Raw genomic sequence first — 9,614 nt, 5'->3', positions numbered from 1 at the left:
ATTCAGGGGCAAAATTGCTGCAAACTTTCTTTGATCCCAACTCACTCACATAAATATGAACTGCTAAAACATGTGTAACTAAAATGTATTTTTAAAAATTATTTTTTTATTGTTCAGTTTACATTTTTTAACTGCCCCTGATAGAAAATAGTGAAATCCATACGTCAACAATCAACCGATGGAGGACGTGTTGCAAAGTTTGTTCATAGATAAAATAATAAAAAATAGAAAGAATAGGGGCCGTAGGAAAAGACGATAATATATATGATTATGATTACCTTTGTTTGTTTTGTTTGAAATCACGAGTTCTATATTTACGTGAATAGTCTTTATCTTTTGAGCCGTTCGGGCACAGTCACAGAATGTACAGTAATTTTTATATTTACACTTAACACATTTCACATTAAAAATCCAAAATCTTAATACATAAAAAAATTTGGCATACAAGGATTACAAAACGGCAGATTTAAGTAAAAAACTAGACTTGAAAAAAATAAAATTTAATTCTTATTATTTCCAATTAAAGTGCTTTTTGTATAAAAAATCTTTCAATAACTAGCCTGGACATTTACTTTTTGACCCTGAAAAGGCAAAGGGGTGGCTGGGGCCAGGGTTGGGGGAAGGACAATTTTGTCTCTCATTTCTGGAAAAATTGTTCTAAAACGTCTTGCCCTTTAAAGTGACCGGCATTGTATGGTAGTTGAACTGAGAATGTATAAGTACTAGGCTTCGGTCCCATCTTCTATTTCAACTTTTAATTGTGGCTTTATCTGTGAGCAAACAAACAAAAAGTTTGCGGATTTCTTAATATTTTTCGCGCATTTTTAAAATTTTACAAAAATAAAAAACCTTTTAAACACAAATTTTTTTAATTTTGATCATTTATAAACCCTCATTAAACGGCATACCCGATCGGTATGCCGTTTAATGGATACAAACAAACAAACAGACAAGCCAAATTTATATATAGATTGTGGAGAAATTTTTAGGATTCATTTGAAACACATATACATTTTTTTGATTATGTGTAACTACTGAGTTTGAGCGCGAAGTCAACATTCAAAATCATCTATTTGGGTTTTGAGAATCGATTTTTTTAAATTATTAAATAACAACGACAAAAAATGTATCAAAATTTTACATTAAACTAAATAAATGTTTAGTAACATATTTCTCAATACGAATAACGAATGCAAAAAATTTTGAGAAGCAAAATTTCACGCAACGATTTGCCTTTTAGCTTCAAACCCTAATTTTTTGTCGTCGTTATTTAATAATTTAAAAAAAATGATTCTCTAAAGTAACACCCAAATGGTCGATTTTAAACGTTGACTTTGGGCTCAAACTCATACATCATTAAAACGTTTTATATGTCTCAAATGTTTTATATGTCTCAAATGTTTTATATGTCTCAAATGTTTTATATGTCTCAAATGTTTTATATGTCTCAAATGAATCCTAAATAATTCTCAGCTTATCTACTATACATTGCCGGCCACTCCCTTTAAGAAATAGTAATTTTTGTAGAACTTTTATCTATATCCTGATTCTTGATATTTTAAATTTGTTGTCTATGATCTATGATCCTGGATTCTACGTTTCTGCAAAATGAACAATTTCGAACAGGGATAATCTGGTTTGACTATTTCCATAAGAATCTGCTTATATAAAGACGAGTTATCACGTTGAATATTTTATAAAAGCAAATCAAAATACTTTGAATCTGGCATAGTGTCTGTAATTTTGAATTTGAAGAAAACATTTTATGAAGTTCCAATATTACATTATTTAGACTTATTTTAAAGCGTAAGCGTAATTTCAAGTAACACGCCTTGCAAAACAGCAATGCCAGATTTACAAGCCTTAATTTGATATAAAACTTGGAACATGGTGTCGTTTTTCTGACTCGGAAGACAGCAATGCCAGATATACAGTGATACACTTTAAGCCTTAATTTGATCTAAAGGCGTCGTTTTTCTGACTCGGAAAGTATTTATTCTGATAATTTCTCCATTCTTAAAAGCAAAAAATGCGCAAGTGACTTTTACAGAAAAGCCACATGAGAAAATAAACAGTTTAATTGATACCTTATTCATCCTTGATAAACAAAGCTTTCAAGGGTACCGTTGTAAATCGGGAGTTTTTAATTGAGGATTACATACATACAGTTTACAGTCTCTATAACAGACAACCCAACAAGGAATATATAGTCCTTGCAACCTAAACTAACATTGTCCAATTTGGTTCAACTGGTGAAGAGTTTATAACTCTCTGTCTATTTACCACTGTCTAAATGTACAGAAATGAGGATGGTTGAATTATTAATATTTTGTTTTTGAAAATTGAGACGAAACGTTGTATTATAATGGAATAAAACGGGAAGCTTGGATTAATATTTGATAAGTATCAAGTTATGTAAAACTTAAAAACGATCGAATTGAGCCAAGATACGTCAAACTAAAATAAATTGCAAGTAAGTTTCAAACTCTTTTAAAGAACTATTAAATAAATAATAAAAAATGTTTTGAATTTCTTATATGTAACCGAATAAACTTTTTTCTCTCATACTTGCACGAAAAATCAAAACTAAAGAAACAACGAGGTCGTACAAGTAATGTCAATTGAATTTGACCTTCAATTCTCCTTTCTAGTTTGCAGAGAAGAGTTTGTTTTACTTCGTTGTCTATATGTATATAACAAAGGCAGCCGATCTAATGTAAACAAACATGAGTTAGTAAACTGTGAGTAGTATTAAATCTTGTTAAAAGAGATTGAAAAAGTTAAGGATTTTAGTTTTATACGAAAAGGACCTTATTACAGAGACAGTTTCAATCAAATTCAAGGTTATCCTACCCCCCCCCCCTAGATGTCTGTTTATTATTTGTGTTATTGTTTACAATCTTTATTATTGTTGTTACGAAAAAAACTAGTTATTCAGCAGTCCAAAAACGTCACAGCAAAGTGTACGGAAACCCTATCGCCCCCTCCTTCTATTCAATATCTCCTTGAGTCGGAATGACTTATAAGACATAGAATTAAAAACTTAGTTTCAAATATTTCCTTCTGTAATTACAATTTTTCGGTCCAAGCACAATGCACATTACAAACATACATAAATTCCTTAATTTTATAAATATAAAAAACTTTCAAATCAAATTGTTATAAGATATATAATGTTTAAGAGGACAGCAAGATGGTTGTACACATTGCTAAAAGACAAAGTAGTACGCAGTACGCATTTTAAGTACTGCATTCAATTTATTTTAAAACGCCCACAAATTAATAAAAAGAGAAATTACAATATTGTCATATACGTAAAAAGATTATTTTCATTTAACTTCTTGTTGCAAGATTTATTGTAATGAACTCGAACAATTCGGCACTTTTATCTACATATACTTCATCAAAGCCAGCAATTAAAAATAAATTGGAAATAGCTGTCGTTGAGACTTAATTGCAACTAAATTTTTCATGGAGTTTGTTTTATTAAACCGGAGCTGGGAACTTTTGAATGGTGGATATCGGGATTAATGCTTGATCCACTCTTTTTCTTAATCTCCAGATTAAATAATGCTTGTATTCCTCTTGTTATAAATCTCCGGATGATTTAACCGATCGGGATTAAGGATATCCCAATCTAAAGTTTTTAGTTCTGTTTAAACCGTATTTAGCGGATTTTCGTGATTAAAATAAGATATCAATGTTTATGTTTAATTTAACTGTTTTATTTTCATTTGTGACTTTTTTGAAAAAGTCACTTTCGCATTTTTTGCTTTTAAGAAACAATGGAGAAATTATTAGAATCAATACTTTCCGAGTCAGAAAAACGACGCCTTTAGATCAAATTAAGGCTTCAAGTGTATCGTTGTAAATCTGGCATTGCTGTCTTTGTATGGAGTGTCCCTATTTTATTAATTTTTATCCAATCAGTCAAACACGTTCCTGATCTCTTACAATAAACTCTAAACTAAACAATACCTTCTGTACTTCTTTTTCTTTCTTTAAGATTTAAAAATAGGAATTATTTTTAAAATTAATTGGAACGCTCTGTTGAAACTTTTTAGGTTTCGTAATATTTGAAGAAAAAAACTTCATCCAAAAATATTTTGTTTAACTCCTTTAACGATTACAAATACTTATAATTTTCAAATAAAAATGTTTATTTAATAATGAACTAGATATTATACATATATCAAAGAACACATTTGTAGGTTAATGAAAAAAAGGCGATAAATGCAAATTTTCATATGTCTTATTTTTTATTACATAACTGACTTAATAACATTTACAAGTATACTAAATGTTGTAATATGTAGTTTTATGATTACATAACTTATGAATCATGAATTGATAAATAAGTATTTTAATAAAACTAACTTTCTGACTCTTTTCTTTTTTTCATAAACAGACCGAGTACATCAATTGGAACTGGAAATATAATGGTAGAATTCTTCTCAGCAGATATAGAGTTCAGAGTCTGAAAAATATAGAATCATTCATTAGTCAACATAATATAACCCGTGCACCCTTATTGATAATGATAAAAATGATAATAATGATAATAATAGTATTTACAATAGCAATTGTTATAACTGTTATTTTGGTTCGCTGTGTTATACAGTTTTTAAAGCAAAAGTCAAAATATAAAGTCGATTTCAATTATATTTTCATTTCAATTGAAAATAATATTTTGGAAATATCCTAAAGTTTTTGGAGAAAATCCGGGAACCAATCATAACTTTATTGCACATGTGCTATAATTTACAACTAATTTAACTTTATAGCACAATGATTACTTTATAGCACGTTCATTATGAAATTCACGATGAAGTGAGGAAGAATTATAAAGTATACAATAAAATGTTCAAGAAATTTATAATCATATTTTCTTGTTATTTAGATTAGAAATTTCTAATATATCTGGTATGTGACTTAAAACATCTATGCAATTCATCTAATATGCAATTCATCTAATATGCAATTCATCTAATATGCAATTCATCTAATATGCAATTCATCTAATATGCAATTCATCTATTATGCAATTCATCTAATATGCAATTCATCTAATATGCAATTCATCTAATATGCAATTCATCTAATGTGCAATTCATCTAATGTGCAATTCATCTAATATGCAATTCATCTAAAATGCAATTCATCTAATATGCAATTCATCTAAAATGCAATTCATCTAATATGCAATTTATCTAATATGCAATTCATCTAATATGTAATTCATCTAATATGCAATTCATCTAATACTCAATTCATCTAATATAAAATTCATCTAATATGCAATTCATCTAATATGCAATTCATCTAATATGCAATTCATCTAATATGCAATTAATCTAAAATGCAATTCATCTAATATGCAATTCATCTCTTGCTAATGCCAATAATCATCTCTTGCTAATGCCAATAATATTAATTTTAACTTTAATAATTTATTTTAATTAAATTTTACAATATTTTTAAATTTTGATATGATATCAGATGGAAACATTTTGAGACTTCTATATTTCTTGCTTTTAATCCTTTCTTCTTGATCTTCCATTCCTTGTCCATCCTACAATCACACTATGGCTAATTTTGAAAATGAAAATAAATGAATTTTTTGGATGTTTTCTGCAGCTAGCCAAATTGTCATCTAATATGCAATTCATCTAAAATGCAATTCATCTAATATGCAATTCATCTAAAATGCAATTCATCTAATATGCAATTCATCTAATATGCAATTCATCTAATATGCAATTCATCTAATATGCAATTCATCTAATATGCAATACAACTAATATTCAATTCATCTAATATAAAATTCATCTAATATGCAATTCATCTAATATGCAATTCATCTAATATGCAATTAATCTAAAATGCAATTCATCTAATATGAAATTCATCTCTTGCTAATGCCAATAATATTAATGATCCACTTGAAAACTGAAGAAAAAAACTAAAATAAAAAGATAGGTTGTGAAAAAAGTCGAATTGTATATCTTTATCAAAATTAAACTATGCATTTACATAGATAAATGTAGGTTAGATTTAATTTTGAAATCTGATTTTCTTTTTTTACTCCACCCTTTTCTGCCAAAAGTATTCACACACTAAACCTTTTAAGTATTTTCTAGCTGAACAATGGAAAACGGTTTCATGATAATATAACAATGAGAAAATTCCCTTCACAATCAACACACCATGAAATGTTAAGCATAAAAATGAACCCCCACCCCTCATCCTCTTATCCTTACCCTGTGAAAAAATTCGTTAACTGCTAAAGAACTCTTTAACGTCACAGCTGTTAACGGTTAATTACGGTATTATCGGTTTAAGAAATCGTTAATGGCACAAAGCGCCGAAAAAAAATGTTAATTGTTTATAAAATTCTCAACATTTTTCTTTTAACAGTCAATGTTTATAAAGATGATATTATTTTTACTATTTTATTTCACTGGTAAGGATTAAAGGAAAACTAACATACTAACAAGCATACATCACCATGCACACTGTGACAATGTACAGTACAATATTGTGAACAGTACGAACATATGAGTTTGACAGTGTACATTAAAAATCAAGTGACAAACAGAAAGGTTTAATTTTAATTTATCCAAAAAAGCGACACTTTCTGAATCTTCTTTTAAATCTGAACCAGGAACTTTTCCATGTGGATAGCACGAAACTAACAAAAAGGGTTTAAACAGAAAAACAATGCCAGACTTATTATCATCCTTGTTTAATATAAAACTAGATTTTAGAGTAAAGTACATTTCCATAATAATACATTTGATGTGCGTAATTATAATAAAACAAGGTTTTCTTAATTTAATGACCTACAGATCCAAATTGGACAGCAAACGAGTTATCATATATTAAGGCAATATTACGCATAATGTAAAAGAAATTTCTTCATATTTGGTCTTCATTTGACTGATAAGTGCGTTTAAACAAGAGGTAAGATTTTTCAAGTTTTTAGCTCAAGAGCTAAGAATTGCACTTCATGAGCTACTTTTTGACAATAATTTTTTTTTGTTCGCTAAACAAGGAACAATTACTTTAACACTCTAATCAAAGTGGAGCATTATTCCAACTGACGTTAATTTTTAGTTCTAAGATACAAGTTAATTTAATGAACGTAATTACAAGTTTTATGTAGTTATGTCTATAATCGTAGTTAGATTAATCGCAATACAAGTTTTGCGTAGTTATTTTATTTGCGCATTTAGATTTACAGACAATGTACAACGTAATGTTTCTAGGTGTGTTCAGGGAGTGGGTACATTTGGTCAATTTGCATTTGGCCAATTTACATTTGGTCATCATACATTTTGTCAATTTTACATTTGATCAACCTTACATTTGGTCAATTACTACATTTGGGCAACTGTTACCAAACGTCAACTGATATATTTCATCCTACTATATTTGGTCAACTGATACAAACACATATAAATTTGGTCAATTTTGATTTACAAGGTTTCTACATCTATACATATATTTAGATATTGTATATGGTACAACTCAAATAAAAATTAGACCAAACATGAACTCTTTGCAGGTAGCTTGAGTATAGTTCTGGACAGATATCTGTAAGCCCTCCTGACATAAACACCTGCGACCTGACCGGCTGGGATTTGGATCTGTGTAATGTCCTGCAATCCCTGCAACCACTTCCTGCAGTTTAGTTCTTGCCAAGCTATCCTCTTTCTTTGAGCCATTGATAATTCTCCACAAATTATGGTTAGTTCCAGTCGTGTTGTTCCATCTACCATTCCATGACTCCACTCCATTATTTGTGGTGTTGTTCTGGGCTAGAATTGACTGATAAATGTGCCATATTGGGATGGGAAACAAAGGTGGTCTGTACTCTCCTCCTCTATTTAATTTGCCAATGTAGGTATTCTTAACATAACTAATACAATTCAAAACATATTCATACTCATGGTCAGCCAGGTTATCTTCATGATATTATAAGATTCAATAACTGATTCAAAGGCATAAATCACATAACATGACTCAAAGGCGGAATCATGCATAAAGTGTAAATCAGATCTAGTAGAATCTGAAAAAAAACTCATTTTCATCAAAGAGGCTCAAACAGCCTTTGTCTCCAACATTGGACAAAATGCTCTTCTTCCAATGGAAATTGCAACCGCGAACTTCTGTTGTAGGCAATTTAGACTTAACTTACTTGATCACAGCCTGCTCAAAGTCAATGTTTATTGTGGGAGAAGTGTACTGCAGCTCAAGTTTCAAGGTTTATAATGCATACTCAATTAAATTTGCTGACTTATTATGGAGAAGCATGTAGATACAGGGGAACAACTTATCATGAGATGATCCAAATACTACAGAGATCTGTGAGAAGTCCCGTGGCACAGTTGAAAAGGTTCCATCAGAGTTTTTCAGAGTTTTTCAGTATATTTCTGCCAACGTCAGACATGAATATTAGGACTACATTATCAGAATCAGCTCAGCTCAAACCAAAAACAGTTCCTGAGAGTCTGAATGTTTGTTCTGGTCGTTCATGTTCAGAATGTCATTAGCAGATGTAGGCAATCTGGCTTCACCAGTGGCAGTACAATGTATAATATACCTACCTCTGTATATCATCTGTTTGATAGTGCTCATCCTCGACATGGATGATGCTGCTGCCATCCAATAAGTCTGGAGGGTGTTGGCTAGCTCCGCCATGACTGCCCTGCAGGTTAAGGTTGGCTTCCTAATTGCATTTTCAACAGCCTCCTGCTCCACCACTTTAACTCTCTTCTCAACCAACTTACTTGAGTGGTTGTGAGTATTTTTAACATTTTTGGTAAATGAAGCATCATTCTTTCTATGGTGGAAGCAGTTGCAGTACATCCCAATAAAGCACGTAGCCTTCAAACCCAGTATATGGCACCAGTCTCACTTTCACGTTCAAACTTGTACCCAAAGTTCTGACGATCTACCAAAATTTTCCTTTTCCTGCTGGACAAGATGAAATTAGCACGAGCCCAGTTTTCCATGTTGAATCTGAGAACCAACTGAAATCTTGAGTTGACCAAATTTTAGGCCATTGTCACAGTTGACGAATTGTATTAATTGACAAAATGTAAATTGCTCAAATGTAGTAATTGACCAAATGTAAGGTTGACCAAATGTAAAATTGACAAACTGTAAGATGACCAAATGTAAGGTTGACCAAATGTAAAATTGACAAACTGTAAGATGACCAAATGTAAATTGACCAAATGTATTCACTTTGTTTTAACTGAATAGTATCTAATGCTGCTGTTCTACCTGTAAGTATCTAAGCTGCAATGCGGCTGAACCTTCGGAAATCATGTTGGATGCTTCCCGCAAAGCTCTGCTTGCCTTCTTCTCCCCCTCTGCAGCGATCACCTAGATTATTGTCAATCTAAAGAGATTTCCACAGAAATGTCATTCAATGCATTCTGATGAAAAATCCATAGAATTTGCAGGATCACAAAAGTAATCTCAGCTCTAGATCAAACGGTTCATCAACAAATTTTACAAGAACTCTTTATATAATTTTAAAAAATGACTAGTCGAAGCCTAAAAAACCCAACTTAAACATTTAATTCTATTTTCTTGACGAAAAA

The 9,614-nt window shown here is 30.6% G+C and overlaps 1 long non-coding RNA gene across 1 annotated transcript; it reads right to left on the bottom strand.

Moving 5' to 3' along the window:
* Nucleotides 1-4,400: 4,400 nt before the first annotated feature.
* Nucleotides 4,401-9,414, bottom strand: LOC111716859 (uncharacterized). Its single transcript, XR_002768616.1, has 2 exons — nt 9,292-9,414; nt 4,401-4,477 (listed from the first exon to the last, which is right to left on the bottom strand). It is a non-coding gene; the product is annotated as an uncharacterized LOC111716859 (long non-coding RNA).
* Nucleotides 9,415-9,614: the final 200 nt, after the last annotated feature.

This window comes from Eurytemora carolleeae, unplaced genomic scaffold (assembly GCF_000591075.1).
Source record: "Eurytemora carolleeae unplaced genomic scaffold, Eaff_2.0 scaffold2243, whole genome shotgun sequence".
Lineage (NCBI taxonomy): Eukaryota > Metazoa > Arthropoda > Copepoda > Calanoida > Temoridae > Eurytemora > Eurytemora carolleeae.
Note: the sequence above shows the minus strand (reverse complement) of the source record. Positions and strands in the feature narration are given on the sequence as shown.